The 22,231-nt window shown below is 48.0% G+C and overlaps 1 protein-coding gene and 1 long non-coding RNA gene across 3 annotated transcripts in view; both read right to left on the bottom strand.

Annotated features, from left to right (window-relative positions):
* The window catches only part of LOC119561994 (troponin C), a 38,380-nt gene that overhangs the window by 7,755 nt on the left and 8,394 nt on the right, over window positions 1-22,231 (bottom strand). The gene's annotated exons all lie outside the window — the stretch shown is intronic.
* LOC119561995 lies at window positions 1,645-20,916 on the bottom strand. Its single transcript, XR_005221591.1, has 3 exons — window positions 4,261-20,916; window positions 4,054-4,204; window positions 1,645-4,002 (listed from the first exon to the last, which is right to left on the bottom strand). It is a non-coding gene; the product is annotated as an uncharacterized LOC119561995 (long non-coding RNA).

Genomic DNA, 22,231 nt, shown 5'->3' with positions numbered 1-22,231 from the left:
CGAGTAACGGGTATAAAAAACACCAAAAATATCATTAAAAAAAAAAATTTTTTTCCGATTATTCCTTTGGGAGCTATCAAATATAGTTGTCCGATCCTGCTGGTTCCGACTTATATACTACCTGCAAAAGAAAGATGACTTTTAGGAAAGTTTCAGCCCGATAGCTGTAAAACTAAGAAACTAGTTTGCGTAGAAACGGACGGACAGACGGACATGGCTAGATCGACTCGTCTAGTGATGCTGATCAAGAATATATGTACTTTATGAGGTCGGAAACGTCTCCTTAACTGCAAACTTCTGACTGAAATCATAAACCCTCTGCAAGGGTATAAAAATGCTTTCTATGCGATACTCTTAAAAAAACAGACGTGAAGCACATAACGGGCAGCAGGATATTTACTATGAGCAAAAAACATAAGTGAAAATCAGCTACATCATGCAAAGCCGCGCATAATCTCCTAGGCCATACCCTGCGCGAAATTCAAGCCGACATGGCGATAATTAGCGAGCCGAATAAAAAGACTATATGACCGGACTATGGATGTGACGAAGAGTGCAGCGATCTTGACGGTCTGGTCAACCCAGCCACAACAAGCGCTGGTCGCTTTCTTCTTCAAAGTGGCAATAGAAATGCAAAATGTGGTCATCGCAGGTGACTTAAATGCATAAGTCTTCAGGAATAGCAGCGGGAGAAGAATGCTTGAAGCAAGAGAACTTTATAGTCGATGCCATCGGCTATCAGATTCCCGGTAGTCTGCTAAGGGGAGTGCGGATAGATGGAGATATACAAGTAGCAAAGAGTCTGATTTTATGTCTTTTTAATGAATAAACAATGATTAATTATACCCGTTACTCGTAGAGTAAAAGGGTATACTAGATTCGTCGGAAAGTATGTAACAGGCAGAAGGAAGCGTTTCCGACCCCATAAAGTATATATATTCTTGATCAGGATCACTAGCCGAGTCGATCTAGCCATGTCCGTCTGTCCGTCTGTCCGTCTGTCCGTTTGTCCGTCTGTCCGTCTGTCTGTCCGGATGAACGCTGAGATCTTGGAAACTATGAGAGCTAGGCTATTGAGATTTGGCGAGCAGATTCCTGAGCTTCTTACGCAGCGCAAGTTTGTTTCAGTAGAGTGCCACGCCCACTCTAACGCCCACAAACCGCCCAAAACTGTGGCTTTTACAGTTTTGATGCTAGAGTAAAAATTTAAACTGAAATGAATTGTTTTCATCAATACCTATCGATTGACCCAAAAAAAAAGTTTGCCACGCCCACTTTAACGCCCACAAACCGCCCACAAACTTCAAAAAACCGTAAATATGAACGCGGATATCGCGGAAACTATCAAAGATAGAGTATTGGGATTTCAGATTTAGATTCCGTAGCCTTGTACGCAGCGCAGGTTTATTATGCGAATATGCCACGCCCACTCTAACGCCCACAAACCGCCCAAGCCTGTGGCGCCCACAATTTTTATGCTAGATAACAAATTTTAACTGAAATGTATTGGTCTCGTCAATACCTATCGATTGATCCAAAAAAAAATTTGCCACGCCTACCCTAACGCCCACAATGCTTAAATCTGTCTTCCGCCGTTAGGTGGCGCACTTAAATCTCGCTTTGCTGCTTGCATATCTCCATTTCCCTTTGGTCCCTTTAGCTGAGTAACGGGTATCTGATAGTCGAGGTACTCGACTATAGCGTTCTTCCTTGTTTTAATTTGCATGTATATGAAAGAAAGATTTATAAATAGCGCAAGTACCGAATATAGTAAAAGTTGCAATTTATGTTGTAAACGCCTATTTTATCGAAATAAAATGGTAACAGGCATATACAATTTCTGTTAGCCTGTGCAATTTTTCTTACGTAAAACAAACACAATAGAGTATGTTACAAATTGAATCCAGGAAACTCCTTTTGTCTGCGTACCATGGCAACTCTCGCCAAGTCAAAATCAGAACAAGTTTTCTCTGAAACTCTATAGAGTCTGTAAAACCAACGGTTGCTTTGGAATCCAACCAACATAAGCCATCGAAGGTTTCTGTGAGAGCCCTGATAATAACATAAATTTTGCTTTTCATTAGTGTGAGTAATTTGCGCGGTTCAGCTTATCGTTGTGTGAGTGCCGACCGATGTTGTACACTTAACGTGTGGTGGCAGAAAACGAACAGAGCTCTTATGCTGTATGCCCGCTTAATGACGTGCTGCCGACCGCTGCTATATAGACTCGTCTAGTGATGCTGATCTAGACTATATAAACTTCATAAGGTCGGAAACGGCTTATTCACTGCGTTACAAACTTTAGACCAAAATTTTTGTAGCCTCTATACGGGTATAAAGAAGCAAAATGTTTCGGGTTTGCAATGTGTTTCAAAACTACGATTTTTGTATGATCGCTTTTAGTGTTCCTAGGATTTAAGTGCCACGCCAATAAAAACTGTGCATGGGTACTTAACTTTTCGACTTTATCTTTAAATGAAAATAGTGAAAAACAAAAATGTTGGTTAATTTTTATTATTTTCGGCGGAAAACTCCACTTGTGATATCCAAACCGTAAATGGCTTTTGTAGAATGTTAAATATCCAAAAATTGAAAAAAAAACAAATGCGGGCTAAGGTTTCGCAAAAGTAATATATAATAATAGTAATAATATTATAATGGACATCATCGATAGACTTGGCTATTACTAACGACAAAATGGAAAAACAATAGAAAACTAAACAATAAATTATATTGAGAATTGATGCATAACTCATAAAACATAAAAAAATACTATTTAACTAAAACTTCAGTACAATGTGCTTCAAGCCATCATGTCCAGTAATGTTGGTAAATCTATGATAGTAATTATCATCGATATTGTCAATACTTTCCAAAATTAACGACAAAATACAAAAAAAAAACTAAACTACACATTTAATTGAAAATTTATGCGTGGATCATAACACAGAAAAAACTATCTAAGTCTTACGCAATCTAAGTGAAACGATGTTCAATGCTTAAAACACCCACATTTAGGAAGAAATATACTGAAAAAGAATTTTGTATTCCTCAAAAATACCCAAAAACATGAGGGAAATTATTTGTATTCCCTTGCAGTGGGTATTAGAATTTTAGTCACGTGTTTGTATTGCAGATTAGAAGACGTTTCCGACCCTAAAAGACAAACATATTATTAATCGGCGTCACTAGAAGTGTCGATTTATAGAAACTAGTTTCCCATATATAAAGCTATCGGGATAAAACTATTCCAAAAGACTTATTTTTATTGCATGTAGTATGTAAGTCTGAACGTACCACATCGGACAACTGTATCATATAGTTCCCATGCGAAGATAGGGCAAAAAAGGGAAGCTAAATTTTATATGGACTTACTCTGAGTGGCGTGTTAGTAAATTTGCAATGTCATGCTAACTGCATGGTCCATCCCTGTTACACTGTAGCTTATTCAATCGAGACTACTGATTATTATTATATAACTTATAACTTTTTAGTGAATAGTGGACTCGAATAATAACAAAGCAAGAGATTTGGCATGTAGATGGGTAATGATAGTAAGAACGAAATAGCAATAACACTTTTTCAAATTTTTTCAAAAATGTGGATGCTAGACAGGTTCTATGGGCGTTTGGTTATTATTTGGATATAACATTTTAGTGAATGGTGAATTTGAACAATAATAGAACATTAATTTTCGCATGTAGATAAATATCAATATTTATCTACATGCGAAAATTAATTTTCTAGTCAGAATAAAATCCCAATCACAACTTTCCAAAAGTTTTCCAAAATGTGGGTGCTAGACAGGTTTCAGAGTCATAGGCGTCGTAGTTAGCGTGACCCTTCGATGAAATAAACTTGAAGAAGAATCTGGCTCCTGTAGTTTCCATGATCTCAGCGTTCATACGAACAGGCGGACATGTCTAGATTGACTAGTATATATATTCTTTATAGGGTGGGAAACGCTTCCTTCTTCCTATTACATACTTTCCGCCTTTTACTCTACAAGTAACTGGTATAAGAGACATGGGGATTCAGGGTGAGACAACCTACCGATGTCGTGAGTCTGCAAATCAGTGGATTAGGTAAGCAATCGCGCGTTGCGAAACGTGTATTCACTTCCGCACCTGAGCCTGTCAATGCAGGCCCTACAACGACGAGATATTCAAGGCGTGCGTTAGAATTTGCCTCTACCGATGAGTCCCTAGAGGAACGAGGTACTCATTAAACTTGCTCAAGGACACTTGGCATTTCCACTACCATCACGACGTTTTGGCAGACTGGGACAACATGCGACCGCAACCGAGCTGGGAGGGGTTCCTTTGGGCCTGTAAGTGGAAAATATGTTTCACCATCTTGCCTTTTAACTGTGCCTACGGATGAACTGTTAAGAGGATGGTAGAAGACTATTTTTATAATGAAAACTTTGGTGTGAAGCTCTGCTGGCACAAAGAATACTCGAAGACACGACGGTGAGATTGGGCTAAGTTACCAGACATGCTTACTATGGCGTACAAGTAATTAATCAATGTCGAGAAGAAGATGATACGCAACGACTGAAACCCAACAAAGTCGCGACGGAAGACGACTGGCTATTGTACTTAATTGATTTTGTCGTCGAAAACACTAATTGGTCAGAAAAGATTCGGTTGCTTCTTGATGCCAAAGCTGAAGGCCCTAAACAAAAGACAGCAACATTAGATTTATGGAGGGGCAAGCTCTGATCCAACCCGAGGATTGGTTTTGCCAACGCTTCCTGGGGAGAGATGGCGACGATAACAGGGATCCTGATGTCTTCGAGATGAACGTAAAGACCCTCGGAGCAGCCGGCTCGCCAAGTGCCGCGCATTACGTGAATACTGTGAATGCCAAACAGTTTGAGCATTCAGATCCGAAAGCAGTCATCGATTTTCATTCTGTGGATGACTATGTGACAGTTTTGCTACCGGGAGCGAAGCCATCATTGTATATACCCGAGTGAAGAAGATACATGCAAACGCTGAATTTGAGGTATGCTAGTTTTTATCCAGTTTGCCCGTTGTAGAGAAAGCATTGGTCAACCAGGACACGTGTTGTGCGTCGGATGGGTGAGTCTAAACAGAAGATTTTGGGAATGTATTGGCGTATTGAACGGTGAACGAGTCCCTACAAAGATGGAATTTTAGAGCTTGGTTATGTCTACGGTCGATCCTCTGTGATTTCTCTGCTGTCTCAAGATAACAGCTAAGTTGCTGTAGCGAGATATCTGGAGGCAGAAAGTGCACTGCAGTGTGAAATCAACAGAGCCTTTGTGAACTGAACAGTTAAGATGTCCACACCATTTTTTTTGGCGCGGATTTTTACGGGAAATAGATTTTCCCGCTTTCATGGATGCAAGTCAATCAGCCTTTGCGGCAATGGCCTACTTGATGGTCACTCACGAGGGTGACGACGTGCTAGTAAGCTCTGTATGTGCCAAAACAAAGCGCGCCCCGATGCGAACAATGTCAGTCCCACGGCTTAAACTGCAGGCAGTATTCTTGGAACGAGACTGATGGACGCTGTCATGAGGGCCACAGTGTGGCCATCAATAAAATCGTGCTGTGGACCGACTCTAAGGCTTTGTTTAATCGGCAGCGCACATAGCAATTACAAACAGTTTATCGGCAATTGTGTGGCCGAACTCTTGGAGTCGACAAAGGTATCCCAATAGAGTGTGGCGGATGATGCAACCCGCTTGCAGTGCCACGTGGACCTCAGTCAGAAGTCACAATGGCTAGGCGGACAGTCGGCTTTGAGGCAGTCAGAGGGCAGCTGGTCACAAGCTGAATCCGAAGTTAAACGAGGTCCGGATATAACCGACGACGAGTAAGATCGAAGTGGATTCCGTTTGTTGCAGCAAGCGACTTTTGTATTTCATTTCAGATTCTCGAGCTACAGTCAGCTATTAAGGAATTTTTAGCGCCTTCGCTTGAAGGCCAATGTATGGCCGTTAAGGAACAGTGTACTGGAATATTTTGGGCCATTGCTGGTGACTGTGACTCGATACCATGAGAAGCGATGGGTAGCACTGTTCACGTACCCGTCGGCAGATTCCTGCATAATTCCGATCAGAAATTTTGTCTGCAGTCGAAGGCATGCTGCGCTGGGTAACGGCAAGAACTTCGTGGGAGCTGACAAGGAAGCCAGACGATTTGGTTGTTGAGCTGGAAAGAATACTAGGCGGGCTCTCTGGCAAATGCAACGATTGGATTTATATAGAAAAGATTTACTGAACTGTAGGACTGGGGACCGAAAAGGGGCGGTATATCCCCTATCGTAAGCCAAGGGGAAATCTGTGGCCAGCGCTGGAGCCTCCCTCGAGCAAACCGGGAAGCCTGAGATGGAGGAGGCTGAAAACCCTTTCGTGGGCAGACCAGTGGAGGTAAGATCTCCCCGCCATCCGAGGGAAGAGGGGACCGATGGAGTTGCAGCGGCATTTAGGAGGGGCAGAAAGATCGCCCGCTCGACGCCACCTTCGTCAACCCAAGTTTATGAGCTGATCGCAGATACTAAGTAAGTTAAGGAAACCCCTAAGAGAACGCGTGATCCTGCAAGCCCAGAAAACTCGCAGAGGACAACGCCGCCCAAAAGGAGCAAGGCCTTCCACGAGGCAACCTGCCTTGAGGATCTCTTGGAACTGGGGAAGCTTCTGCAGGAGATATCCACCAAGATGGTGGACAAGACGGCGCGCCATATAACTGTCGCCACGAGGGAGACGTTTGTGCGCATGAAGGCGCTTCACACGAGCATCCTAGAGGTGAACAGAGAGGGCGGCAAGGAAGACAGCATCAGGGAGAATAGCCAGGATGCTGCAATCGTGTGCTCGAAATGCTCGACAATGAACAGCAGACAACGCCTGTCTGGAAGAGAAATGCTGCAGCGCAAACGGAGGACCCGCAGCTCAACTGGCCCCACCATCATCGCGCCCAACGCAGCAGAAAAGAGCCATAGCTCCCAGGAGTACCCGAATGAACCCTCCAAAAGGGCCACAAAAAAGAGAGGCGGCGCACGCTGGCGCCAGTAAGACCGTGGGCCCCGCAATTCAGGTCGCCGGGTGGGAGCTGGTCAAGAAAGAGCCGAAGGCCACGCGTCGCGCCAGACCCGACGCTGTCGTTGTCCAGGCGAGCGGGAAATCTTACAGCGAGGTGTAAGCAATGGTGACTCTAAGGGAAGACAAACAGTTGTTGGACTTGGGAAGCTGTGTATCCAAGGTACGCCGCATCATTAACGGCAACCTACTGCTCGAGGTGGCCAAAGGCAGCGCAGAAAGCGCAGAAACCATGAAGGAGAGCATCGCGAGGGTGCTAGGCGACGCAGCGTCAGTGCGAGCCATGTCGGACGAGACTAAACTGCTCGATTTGGAGATACGAGACATCCACTCCATCGCGACGGAGCAGGAAACCTGCGCTGCGATTACGAGCCAGTATGACATCGATGCGGAGCGCATCAGAGTTCGGAGTCTGCGCCGAGGCTACGCGGAGTCGCAGTCGGCAGTCATCAGATTGCCCAACTCCCTCAACTCATCGTGGCGAGGTGAGGATTGGATGGACCAACTGCAGGATCCGGGAAAGAACAGGCCTCCCAAGATGCTTCAAATGCTTGGAACCCGGGCATATTGCAGTTAACTGCAAGAGCCTAGTGGATAGGAGCGATTGCTGCATAAGATGTGGTGAACAAGGGCACAAGGCAGCCAAGTGCAGCAAGTAGCCTTCATGCTTCATCTGCTCTGCGGCAGGAAAGAAGGAGACCAGGCAGGAAGCAGATTCTGCTCAGCCACAACCAGCGGGACAGGGAGACCTGGACCGACATGAAGTTGATTCGGCTAAACCTGAACCACAGGAGGCCGCGCAGGACCTCCTGAAGCAGATGGTGCGCGAGCTGGGTTCTGAGGTGGCGATACTCAGTGAGCCCTACAGAGTGGTAAGCAGTAGCGATTGGGTCACGGATCGCACAGGCAAAGCGGCACTGTGGCTCTGCGGAGTGGGTGCACCACCCGTGCGGGACATGAGGGCAGTAGAGGGGTTCGTCCGAGCGAACGTAGGCGGCACGTGGCTCTACAGCTGTTATCTGGCCCCAGTCTGTCACTGACGTCCTTAAGCAGGATCCTGGACGAGTTGAGCAGCGACCTGAGAGGACGGAGCAACGTGGTGATCGGAGGCGACTTTAACGCCTGGGCCGAGGAATGGGGCTCCCTCTATACCAACGCCAGGGGGCGCACCATCCTCGAAGCTATTGTGTCGCTGGTCATAGTCCTGTTGAACGAGGGCACCCAGCACACCTTCAAAAGAACTGGGGCCGGTTCAATCATCTCTCTCTCTCTCAGCTCTTTATCCCGCAGCAAACGCTGGAGGATAGGCGAGGTGTTCACGGCCAGCAACCATGAGGCCATCCTGCTGACAGTTGGCGGTCCTCCGTGTCAAAGTCAGCCGACGACTGGGCCAAGAAAAGCCTACCGCCAAGACACCTTTAGGCCACAGACCTTTGCCAGTGCACTGGAAGGATTGGAAGCGCCACGCGCCAGTGTACTGGTGGAGTGAGGAAATCGCTAGCTGCAACTCGAGCTTTTGGAGTGCAAAGAAGGCACTCAAACTATCGATGCGGGACAGCAAGAGGGAAAGCTACCTCAAGCTCTGTGACGAGCTGGAAAACGACCCAAGACGGTGGTCAAGCGTGTGAATGCCGGCATTAGGTCGCCTACTGACCCAGCGGTCCTAGAAGGTATTGTCCAAGTGCTGTTCCCAGAAGGCCGCCCCCATTGCATCCCCCGATGGACGCGACAAATTGGGAGCCCGATATGTCCGGTCACGGAGACGGAAATATTATCTGTGGCAAGAATCTTGAAGTACAGGAAGGCACCTGGGCCGGATCTGATCCCGAACAGTGCAGTGAAGACCCTGCGATTCCTCCATCCGGGTGCGGTAGCATCGCTCTACACTAGCCTGCTGGAAGGGACCTTCCCCGACAGGTGGAAGCGCCAAAAACTCTTGCTCCTGCCAAAGCCAGGGAAACCAACGGGTGGAGCCTCTTCTTATAGACCCATCTGCCTGCTGGACACTATAGGCAAGGTCTTCGAAAGGGTCATTGCAACAAGGCTTAATGCTGCTATGGAGGATGCCGTCGGACTTTCTTCCAACCAATACGGTTTCCGGAAAGGGAAATCGACACTGGACGCGATAGAGAGGGTCACCAACATTGCTGCTAAAGCCATCGCTGGTACCAGATGGGACGAAAAAGTATTTTCTAGTGGTCACGCTGGACATACTGAATGCTTTCAACTCAGCCGATTGGGCGATAACACTGGAGGCACTACGGTCCTTCAACATCCCGGAATACCTGCTGAATGTAGTGCACAGCTACCTCAGCAAAAGGGAGCTGGTCCTAGAAACCTCTATGGGCCCCAGGACTTACGAGGTGAGTCACGATGTATGACGGAGTTCTGAAGCTCCCACTGCCGAGCAGCACCAAATTAGTTGCCTTTGCAGATGATGTCGCGCTGGTTGTGGTGGCCAAGGAAGTTGGTGCCGTGGAAGCAGCTGCAAACTGCGCATTTCGAGCAGTGGAGGAGTGGCTCTCATTGGCGGGCCTAGAGCTGGCATCACACAAAAAATAAGCGGTGCTGATATCAAGCAGGAAAGCAGTGGAGTCAGCGCATATCCAGATCGGAGGGACAACGATAGTATCTTAGCGTGCCATAAGGTAGCTGGGAGTCATGCTGGACACCCGCCTCTCCTACCGCGAACACTTAGAGTACGTAAATAAAAAAGCAAGTGAGATCACGGGATCGCTCTGCAGGATCCTGCTGAACACCAGGGGACCGAAGCAGGACAGACGTAAGCTCCTCGCGACCGTTGTCAAATCCCACTTGCTGTACGCTGCTCCGGTGTGGACCGAGGCCACGGCTGTGAGCAGCTACATGCGAGGGGTTAACTCGACGTACCGCCTTTGTGCCGTCAGAATATCGAGTGCCTTTAGGACGATCTCGGACGACGCAGCGCTTGTCATTGCAGGCCAAGTTCCCCTATGTGAACTGGTGCGGGAGGCCAAGGAGATTCTCGGACGACGCAGCGCTTGTCATTGCAGGCCAAGTTCCCCTATGTGAACTGGTGCGGGAGGCCAAGGAGATTCGCGAGGCTCTAGCAGGCGATCAGGCGGACCACAGAGCCAAGACCGAGGTGAAGAGCAGTGCCAGGATGCAGAGCGTCGACAACTGGCAGGCAGCTTGGGACAACTCCAGCGAGGGACGCTGGACGCACCAGCTCATGCCCAGCATAGAGCCTTGGGTAAACAGGAAGCACGGCCAGGTAGATTTTTACCTCACGCAGGCGCTAAGTGGACATGGTTGCTTCCGAAGCTTCCTTATGCGCTTCGAACACGACACGGAGGACGGCTGCCCAGAGTGCGGCAGTGGAATTGTTGAGGAAGCTCAGCATGTCCTCTTTGAATGTCGCCGCTTTGGATACGACTGCCAAATACTGATGGAGACCACCGGGGCAAGTGTTCGGCTAGAAACTTTTGTGCCCCTCATGCTGCTGAATGAGGTGAATTGGGGAGCGACGGCAGCCTACGTAGCGAGTGTACTGCGAACGCTGCGTCGCATCGATAACGAGAGGAGAGGAGCTACAGCCTAGGTGGATACCATTGCGCGAAGCAAGACCTTGCGGTGATACCGCGCAATCACGGCCCCCTACTCCTGTTGCTTGTACTTATCTTTTAGTCTGTATATACGTGTAGGTAATAAATGAATATAAAAAATAAATTTTAAAAAACCCCTCCCCACATGCTAAACCTACCTCTTCCCTATCCCCCCCACTCATCTTACCCCGGCCTGGACTAAGGTGTAACTCGTACCGTGCCAAAAGTCAATCTGGCTAAGAGCCCGAGTAAAAAAATAACTCAGTATCAAACGATGGGCTCAGGCATGTGGCGACCGCCTGTTCTAAGTTTGCCTTACCCGGGCCCAGCGGATCTCTGCCCGGGTGGACCAGTTCTTTCTCCGCAGCTCGTGGAATCTATTGAGATCAGAAGACCAAGAGTGGTGCTCCGATAGCCCAAGTCCACACGACTTATACACCTGCCAAGGCCAGCGAACAACGCAGTCGACAAGCCCCGAAACCCCACAATGATCAGCCCAAACCTCCCACCAGCGTAGGAGCGGCAAACCAGCCAGTCCAACCTGAAGGGCGTGCCAAGGCTGATCTTGTGGTAAGCACCAGGGCCAATAAGTTCAAAAGGACACCACCTAACCAGGCAGGGCCTCTTGAATGGAAGAAGGCGTTCCGCATCCTCAAACGGCTGCCCACCAACCCCATAAGAGAGGACAAAACGTCTAAGGAGGATTACAGAAAATTCCTAGAGGACATAGCCTGGGCAAAGACGGTTATCCCAGACTTTAATATCGCTCTGACCACAAGCCAAAGCAACAAGATAGAGGTCGATGGATATAGCGCAACCAGTCATCACCAAGGTTTGCGAGGCTTCCGACAGATGGTTGGAAAGTGGTTAAGGTGGAGAAAACCGATCGCGTCACCATGAACATGGTGATCCTTTTTAACCAGGCATGCTTAGAGCCCCTCGCAACGCAGCAGAACCGGCCGAACTATGGGTTCGACAAGGTGCAACTCCGCATCTACGACACGAATAAACTAGCGGACGCTGCCTGCGCGTCCTTCGAACCCCCGAGTGACGACGAGTTGGAACACGAGGAGGCCAACCATACAGGGTACGCGCCAACTGACCCAGAGCTCACCGAAAGCCTGAAGCAGCTGTGCACACAGGGCACGACCCGACCGGCGCGCACTGTACTCCAGGACATAGTGGATGGCGCTGTTTCTGCAGATTTATCTGCACCACAGCATCTGCTGCTCTTAGACATTACAGTAATAACTGATCACCTGCTTAACCAGCTTGAATCGTGGAAAGTGGGGTTCGAACACTCATTCTAAGACCACCGGTACATAGAATTTTCAATAACTCTAGACATTCCTCAGGCCGAGAACATTACAAATCTAAGACTAACCAACTGGGATTATTACAAAAAACTACTCAACAGAAACTTACATGCTCCACCTACGCACGTACTCAACGGTCAAGAACTAGATAACCTAGTCAATACTTTCACTGACATCTGCAGTGAAGCCATAAAAAAGTATTGCCCAAGCAGAACGGTCAAAACAATAGTCAAACCGCCCTGGTGGAACACAACCCTGACGAACCTTTAAAGCGAGTGCAGAACCTACTTCAATAGAGCTAAGTATGACAACAGCGAAGCTTCCTGGAACATAAACCATACAAATCTAAGCCCATACAAAAAAGAAATAAGAACATCGAAGCGAAGGAAATGGGCTTCTGCAGTAGCATAGAATGTACTGCGGAGGCATCCAGATTCAGAAGAATCTTAGCAAAACCTCCAGCAAACATTGGCTACCTTAAAACCAATGATGACACCTGGACGGAAAACAGCCAAGCCCTTGAACTTCTGCTAGACACCCATTTCCCTAAAAACACCCAACCAGTGGAGGACCTCTACATAGAGGGGACCCTCGACGATCAGAGCACAGCCCTGACCGCATCAAGTGGGCTATTAATTCTTTTAAGACCTTCAAATCCCCCGGCTCTGATGGGTTCTTCACGGCCCCACTACAACGGACACTAAACACATCACTCCCTTGGCTGGTAGCCATCTTCCACGGTTGCCTTGCACTAAGGCACATTCCATCCAGGTGGCTGGCCGTTAAAGTAATATTTATACCGTAAAGGCAGATCAACAGGTACCGCCTTCCACTCCCTAGAATCTTGTATAGAGAGGGGTTTCCGCAACAAGGAATACTCTTTGGCAGCTTTTCTAGACATAGAAGGCACCTTCAACAGCGTCACCCCAACTGCTATCAACGGTGCTCTGACTGCACTTGGCATTGAGCGGCCTATAGTGGGACTCATACTCTACTATGGGACCCGCACAGTCGACCAGGACTTTCAGTAGAGGAACCCGGCAAGGCGGTGTACCCTCACCTCTTCTATGGGTAATAGTGGTCAACAAACTACTGTCACTTCTACAGAAAGCGGGCACTAAAGTGGTTACGTGGACGACGTGGTTATCCTGCGGCAAGGAAAATTTCCTGATCGCAAATCAGATAAAGACTACGTTTCACCCATAGTCAACTTCGAAAGAAGATACAAGATCTTCATACCTACCCGTTCAGACTGGGACATCCTCCCAAACCAATTCGAAAACGACGTCAACATACGGCTCCAAGCTTATTTCCAAGCAGGTGGGGGAGTGTTCTCGCCTGAACTGGACATTAAGGTCTGATTTCGCCTACCACATCACTGTAGTGTTTTCCAAAAGGAAGTCATGGCAATCCAGGAAGCCATGTCCCTCCTGGATACATCAGAACATCACGACACAGACATTTACATCGTTTCGGATAGTCAAGCAGTCCTCAGGGCCCCCGTCTCCTATACAGCTAGCTCAGCAACCATCTTTGAATGCCGCAAATCTCTGTATGACATGGTCACTCATCTGAGAATCAACCTCATCTGTATGCCTGGACACCGTAATATTGAGGGCAACTGCATAGCAGACCAGTTAGCAAGACAAGGGACAAACGCCGATATCCTTCGCGATAAGGACACCGTGGGTGTGCACATGGCTACCTGTAAGCTCCTCCTTAGGCAGAGATTGTACAGCCTCTCCAACAACCGATGGAGCGCAACCTCAACTTGCCACAATTCCAGGCTCACTTGGCCAAACTACAACCCGAAAAAAACAAAAACTCTCCTACAATGCAACAGGGAAGACATTTCCACTCTCATAACTGCCCTCACGGGCCATTGTCTTATAAGTCTTACTCAGCAACCACGACTACTGCCGCAGCTGAAAGCAGACGAAGAGGAGAGCCTTGAACACCTCCTATGCTTCTGCCCAGCGCATAACCTCAAACGTTTTCAAGCCCTAGGGAGCTACACACTTCCGAACCTTGCGGCCATACAGGGCGTAAGCATTCCCAAACTCCTATGTTTCCTTAAAAGAACAAACTTGTTCGAGAAACCCAATAACCCATGAGCTAGGGAAAAGGAAGCAGATTCTGCTCAGCCACAACCAGCGGGACAGGGAGACCTGGACCGACATGAAGTTGATTCGGCTAAACCTGAACCACAGGAGGCCGCGCAGGACCTCCTGAAGCAGATGGTGCGCGAGCTGGGTTCTGAGGTGGCGATACTCAGTGAGCCCTACAGAGTGGTAAGCAGTAGCGATTGGGTCACGGATCGCACAGGCAAAGCGGCACTGTGGCTCTGCGGAGTGGGTGCACCACCCGTGCGGGACATGAGGGCAGTAGAGGGGTTCGTCCGAGCGAACGTAGGCGGCACGTGGCTCTACAGCTGTTATCTGGCCCCAGTCTGTCACTGACGTCCTTAAGCAGGATCCTGGACGAGTTGAGCAGCGACCTGAGAGGACGGAGCAACGTGGTGATCGGAGGCGACTTTAACGCCTGGGCCGAGGAATGGGGCTCCCTCTATACCAACGCCAGGGGGCGCACCATCCTCGAAGCTATTGTGTCGCTGGTCATAGTCCTGTTGAACGAGGGCACCCAGCACACCTTCAAAAGAACTGGGGCCGGTTCAATCATCTCTCTCTCTCTCAGCTCTTTATCCCGCAGCAAACGCTGGAGGATAGGCGAGGTGTTCACGGCCAGCAACCATGAGGCCATCCTGCTGACAGTTGGCGGTCCTCCGTGTCAAAGTCAGCCGACGACTGGGCCAAGAAAAGCCTACCGCCAAGACACCTTTAGGCCACAGACCTTTGCCAGTGCACTGGAAGGATTGGAAGCGCCACGCGCCAGTGTACTGGTGGAGTGAGGAAATCGCTAGCTGCAACTCGAGCTTTTGGAGTGCAAAGAAGGCACTCAAACTATCGATGCGGGACAGCAAGAGGGAAAGCTACCTCAAGCTCTGTGACGAGCTGGAAAACGACCCAAGACGGTGGTCAAGCGTGTGAATGCCGGCATTAGGTCGCCTACTGACCCAGCGGTCCTAGAAGGTATTGTCCAAGTGCTGTTCCCAGAAGGCCGCCCCCATTGCATCCCCCGATGGACGCGACAAATTGGGAGCCCGATATGTCCGGTCACGGAGACGGAAATATTATCTGTGGCAAGAATCTTGAAGTACAGGAAGGCACCTGGGCCGGATCTGATCCCGAACAGTGCAGTGAAGACCCTGCGATTCCTCCATCCGGGTGCGGTAGCATCGCTCTACACTAGCCTGCTGGAAGGGACCTTCCCCGACAGGTGGAAGCGCCAAAAACTCTTGCTCCTGCCAAAGCCAGGGAAACCAACGGGTGGAGCCTCTTCTTATAGACCCATCTGCCTGCTGGACACTATAGGCAAGGTCTTCGAAAGGGTCATTGCAACAAGGCTTAATGCTGCTATGGAGGATGCCGTCGGACTTTCTTCCAACCAATACGGTTTCCGGAAAGGGAAATCGACACTGGACGCGATAGAGAGGGTCACCAATATTGCTGCTAAAGCCATCGCTGGTACCAGATGGGACGAAAAAGTATTTTCTAGTGGTCACGCTGGACATACTGAATGCTTTCAACTCAGCCGATTGGGCGATAACACTGGAGGCACTACGGTCCTTCAACATCCCGGAATACCTGCTGAATGTAGTGCACAGCTACCTCAGCAAAAGGGAGCTGGTCCTAGAAACCTCTATGGGCCCCAGGACTTACGAGGTGAGTCACGATGTATGACGGAGTTCTGAAGCTCCCACTGCCGAGCAGCACCAAATTAGTTGCCTTTGCAGATGATGTCGCGCTGGTTGTGGTGGCCAAGGAAGTTGGTGCCGTGGAAGCAGCTGCAAACTGCGCATTTCGAGCAGTGGAGGAGTGGCTCTCATTGGCGGGCCTAGAGCTGGCATCACACAAAAAATAAGCGGTGCTGATATCAAGCAGGAAAGCAGTGGAGTCAGCGCATATCCAGATCGGAGGGACAACGATAGTATCTTAGCGTGCCATAAGGTAGCTGGGAGTCATGCTGGACACCCGCCTCTCCTACCGCGAACACTTAGAGTACGTAAATAAAAAAGCAAGTGAGATCACGGGATCGCTCTGCAGGATCCTGCTGAACACCAGGGGACCGAAGCAGGACAGACGTAAGCTCCTCGCGACCGTTGTCAAATCCCACTTGCTGTACGCTGCTCCGGTGTGGACCGAGGCCACGGCTGTGAGCAGCTACATGCGAGGGGTTAACTCGACGTACCGCCTTTGTGCCGTCAGAATATCGAGTGCCTTTAGGACGATCTCGGACGACGCAGCGCTTGTCATTGCAGGCCAAGTTCCCCTATGTGAACTGGTGCGGGAGGCCAAGGAGATTCTCGGACGACGCAGCGCTTGTCATTGCAGGCCAAGTTCCCCTATGTGAACTGGTGCGGGAGGCCAAGGAGATTCGCGAGGCTCTAGCAGGCGATCAGGCGGACCACAGAGCCAAGACCGAGGTGAAGAGCAGTGCCAGGATGCAGAGCGTCGACAACTGGCAGGCAGCTTGGGACAACTCCAGCGAGGGACGCTGGACGCACCAGCTCATGCCCAGCATAGAGCCTTGGGTAAACAGGAAGCACGGCCAGGTAGATTTTTACCTCACGCAGGCGCTAAGTGGACATGGTTGCTTCCGAAGCTTCCTTATGCGCTTCGAACACGACACGGAGGACGGCTGCCCAGAGTGCGGCAGTGGAATTGTTGAGGAAGCTCAGCATGTCCTCTTTGAATGTCGCCGCTTTGGATACGACTGCCAAATACTGATGGAGACCACCGGGGCAAGTGTTCGGCTAGAAACTTTTTTGCCCCTCATGCTGCTGAATGAGGTGAATTGGGGAGCGACGGCAGCCTACGTAGCGAGTGTACTGCGAACGCTGCGTCGCATCGATAACGAGAGGAGAGGAGCTACAGCCTAGGTGGATACCATTGCGCGAAGCAAGACCTTGCGGTGATACCGCGCAATCACGGCCCCCTACTCCTGTTGCTTGTACTTATCTTTTAGTCTGTATATACGTGTAGGTAATAAATGAATATAAAAAATAAATTTTAAAAAACCCCTCCCCACATGCTAAACCTACCTCTTCCCTATCCCCCCCACTCATCTTACCCCGGCCTGGACTAAGGTGTAACTCGTACCGTGCCAAAAGTCAATCTGGCTAAGAGCCCGAGTAAAAAAATAACTCAGTATCAAACGATGGGCTCAGGCATGTGGCGACCGCCTGTTCTAAGTTTGCCTTACCCGGGCCCAGCGGATCTCTGCCCGGGTGGACCAGTTCTTTCTCCGCAGCTCGTGGAATCTATTGAGATCAGAAGACCAAGAGTGGTGCTCCGATAGCCCAAGTCCACACGACTTATACACCTGCCAAGGCCAGCGAACAACGCAGTCGACAAGCCCCGAAACCCCACAATGATCAGCCCAAACCTCCCACCAGCGTAGGAGCGGCAAACCAGCCAGTCCAACCTGAAGGGCGTGCCAAGGCTGATCTTGTGGTAAGCACCAGGGCCAATAAGTTCAAAAGGACACCACCTAACCAGGCAGGGCCTCTTGAATGGAAGAAGGCGTTCCGCATCCTCAAACGGCTGCCCACCAACCCCATAAGAGAGGACAAAACGTCTAAGGAGGATTACAGAAAATTCCTAGAGGACATAGCCTGGGCAAAGACGGTTATCCCAGACTTTAATATCGCTCTGACCACAAGCCAAAGCAACAAGATAGAGGTCGATGGATATAGCGCAACCAGTCATCACCAAGGTTTGCGAGGCTTCCGACAGATGGTTGGAAAGTGGTTAAGGTGGAGAAAACCGATCGCGTCACCATGAACATGGTGATCCTTTTTAACCAGGCATGCTTAGAGCCCCTCGCAACGCAGCAGAACCGGCCGAACTATGGGTTCGACAAGGTGCAACTCCGCATCTACGACACGAATAAACTAGCGGACGCTGCCTGCGCGTCCTTCGAACCCCCGAGTGACGACGAGTTGGAACACGAGGAGGCCAACCATACAGGGTACGCGCCAACTGACCCAGAGCTCACCGAAAGCCTGAAGCAGCTGTGCACACAGGGCACGACCCGACCGGCGCGCACTGTACTCCAGGACATAGTGGATGGCGCTGTTTCTGCAGATTTATCTGCACCACAGCATCTGCTGCTCTTAGACATTACAGTAATAACTGATCACCTGCTTAACCAGCTTGAATCGTGGAAAGTGGGGTTCGAACACTCATTCTAAGACCACCGGTACATAGAATTTTCAATAACTCTAGACATTCCTCAGGCCGAGAACATTACAAATCTAAGACTAACCAACTGGGATTATTACAAAAAACTACTCAACAGAAACTTACATGCTCCACCTACGCACGTACTCAACGGTCAAGAACTAGATAACCTAGTCAATACTTTCACTGACATCTGCAGTGAAGCCATAAAAAAGTATTGCCCAAGCAGAACGGTCAAAACAATAGTCAAACCGCCCTGGTGGAACACAACCCTGACGAACCTTTAAAGCGAGTGCAGAACCTACTTCAATAGAGCTAAGTATGACAACAGCGAAGCTTCCTGGAACATAAACCATACAAATCTAAGCCCATACAAAAAAGAAATAAGAACATCGAAGCGAAGGAAATGGGCTTCTGCAGTAGCATAGAATGTACTGCGGAGGCATCCAGATTCAGAAGAATCTTAGCAAAACCTCCAGCAAACATTGGCTACCTTAAAACCAATGATGACACCTGGACGGAAAACAGCCAAGCCCTTGAACTTCTGCTAGACACCCATTTCCCTAAAAACACCCAACCAGTGGAGGACCTCTACATAGAGGGGACCCTCGACGATCAGAGCATAGCCCTGACCGCATCAAGTGGGCTATTAATTCTTTTAAGACCTTCAAATCCCCCGGCTCTGATGGGTTCTTCACGGCCCCACTACAACGAACACTAAACACATCACTCCCTTGGCTGGTAGCCATCTTCCACGGTTGCCTTGCACTAAGGCACATTCCATCCAGGTGGCTGGCCGTTAAAGTAATATTTATACCGTAAAGGCAGATCAACAGGTACCGCCTTCCACTCCCTAGAATCTTGTATAGAGAGGGGTTTCCGCAACAAGGAATACTCTTTGGCAGCTTTTCTAGACATAGAAGGCACCTTCAACAGCGTCACCCCAACTGCTATCAACGGTGCTCTGACTGCACTTGGCATTGAGCGGCCTATAGTGGGACTCATACTCTACTATGGGACCCGCACAGTCGACCAGGACTTTCAGTAGAGGAACCCGGCAAGGCGGTGTACCCTCACCTCTTCTATGGGTAATAGTGGTCAACAAACTACTGTCACTTCTACAGAAAGCGGGCACTAAAGTGGTTACGTGGACGACGTGGTTATCCTGCGGCAAGGAAAATTTCCTGATCGCAAATCAGATAAAGACTACGTTTCACCCATAGTCAACTTCGAAAGAAGATACAAGATCTTCATACCTACCCGTTCAGACTGGGACATCCTCCCAAACCAATTCGAAAACGACGTCAACATACGGCTCCAAGCTTATTTCCAAGCAGGTGGGGGAGTGTTCTCGCCTGAACTGGACATTAAGGTCTGATTTCGCCTACCACATCACTGTAGTGTTTTCCAACAGGAAGTCATGGCAATCCAGGAAGCCATGTCCCTCCTGGATACATCAGAACATCACGACACAGACATTTACATCGTTTCGGATAGTCAAGCAGTCCTCAGGGCCCCCGTCTCCTATACAGCTAGCTCAGCAACCATCTTTGAATGCCGCAAATCTCTGTATGACATGGTCACTCATCTGAGAATCAACCTCATCTGTATGCCTGGACACCGTAATATTGAGGGCAACTGCATAGCAGACCAGTTAGCAAGACAAGGGACAAACGCCGATATCCTTCGCGATAAGGACACCGTGGGTGTGCACATGGCTACCTGTAAGCTCCTCCTTAGGCAGAGATTGTACAGCCTCTCCAACAACCGATGGAGCGCAACCTCAACTTGCCACAATTCCAGGCTCACTTGGCCAAACTACAACCCGAAAAAAACAAAAACTCTCCTACAATGCAACAGGGAAGACATTTCCACTCTCATAACTGCCCTCACGGGCCATTGTCTTATAAGTCTTACTCAGCAACCACGACTACTGCCGCAGCTGAAAGCAGACGAAGAGGAGAGCCTTGAACACCTCCTATGCTTCTGCCCAGCGCATAACCTCAAACGTTTTCAAGCCCTAGGGAGCTACACACTTCCGAACCTTGCGGCCATACAGGGCGTAAGCATTCCCAAACTCCTATGTTTCCTTAAAAGAACAAACTTGTTCGAGAAACCCAATAACCCATGAGCTAGGGAAAAGGATCTGCACAGAGATTACATGGTATCACAAGGGGCCCAGTGTGGCCTAAGTGGGGGGACTAGTTGTCTAGTCTCCAGCCATACCTACCTAACCTAACCTATCTATTCTGACTTTTTTTATGAATGAGTGAAATTCGCCCTTAACTTTAGAAAATCATATAAATAAACTTGCGCTGCACAAGAAGCTCGAGAATCTACATGCCAAGTCCCATCTTTCTCACTATAATAGTTTCCGACGGTCATGGTCATGGCTAGATCGACTCCGCTTGTGATCGTGATCAAGAATTTATACACTTTATAGGAATACGCTTCCTTCTACCTGTTACATACTTTCCGACTTTTACTTCTACTCTTGTAGCAATATTGTTTCTCTAAGCAATAGAAAACAATTTTTGCAATCTAGACATTTTTACAACACTCGCAAACGCAAATCGATATTCTTTGAAAATCTCCATTAGATTCAAATCAAAATTATATTTTTCGGAAATGTTTTTCTGTTTTTTATTATTCTCTGCACATTATACGTATGTTTTGAAGGCTTATAGCCGCAAGTGTTGGATCAGCACTTCTTTTTTTTCTTAACTTCCTAATATCTTCATTTTGATAAACATTTTCATTCAATTTAAATCACTGTTATAAAAATTGTTAGCCACATAAAATATCAAACAAAAACACCTCTTAACGAGGTAGAAAGTAGTGCCGAACGCGCCTTTAACAAAAATTTCTGATATCACAATTGTGACGAAAAATGATATTACATTCGATAAAATAAATAAACTATATTAAATTTATGATTTGTTTGATTTACCGCTAAACTAGGGGATTTTTTCAAAAGTCGTAGAACAAACGTTTTCTATTTTAAGCTACTTTATACACCCATAGGGTTTCCAAAACCCTAAAACTAAGATGGGATGCATATAAACCCACAAACAAAGGGACAAACATTTTCATTTTGGGAAGAAGAAGAAAATCTTGTTTTTTGAATTACTTTTGAACGGGACATCGAATTTCAACAAATGATGTGTCATACGCGTATTCTCAGTAAGACTAAAACTAGCTAAACAGCCGGGGGCTTTTATCCCCACCGTATCCAGCAGCTCCAATTTTCTAAATTTTTACATTTACACTTTCACCGCTTTTTCTCCCAAACAAATCTATGTTTCGAAAGTCTTGCTATGCAATCTTCTTAGTTTTTGCGTTACCTTTCGATTGGTGTATCACTCGTTGCGATCGGACCATAATGTCAGATTTTCCATTCTGCGGCTATATATAGTAGTTGTCTTCGCACGCTCTCTTGCGCGCTTCGCCACTACGTGTACTGCCGTCCACAGTGATTTCAGTTATTATTTCAGTTCCAATTTAGAAATAAAAGTGTGTTTACATACATAATATACGTGTTTAAGTACAGGAGAAAAAAAAAGTTGACAAATGGGAGATTCAACAAGAACCATGTACATCATCGCCAGGGTTCACATAATCTATAAGCAACTAGAATAACTCCGATTCGCAGTTTGATTTGTATTTTCTTCTTGTTATTATTAAAAAGTAACGCGACTTTGTAAAAACATTGCATTTTTTTTAGAGTGTAAAAAAGATTTATAGATTGCAAGATTTTTTCTGTTTTTTAGAAAAGAGCGCCATTCATTTTAAAAATAATCTTTCTTTAATGCTAGCTTTTTTGTATATTACTGACCGAAAAAATACAAAAACCAATAAAAACTTGTGGGAGTCAGAACATTCGGCTAAGTTGGCATTCCGAGTTAGGACATTACCCATGGTAATTAACATAAATAGCCCAGATGCAACCTACTGAAGGGT

This window comes from Drosophila subpulchrella, unplaced genomic scaffold (assembly GCF_014743375.2).
Source record: "Drosophila subpulchrella strain 33 F10 #4 breed RU33 unplaced genomic scaffold, RU_Dsub_v1.1 Primary Assembly Seq39, whole genome shotgun sequence".
Taxonomy (NCBI): domain Eukaryota; kingdom Metazoa; phylum Arthropoda; class Insecta; order Diptera; family Drosophilidae; genus Drosophila; species Drosophila subpulchrella.
Note: the sequence above shows the minus strand (reverse complement) of the source record. Positions and strands in the feature narration are given on the sequence as shown.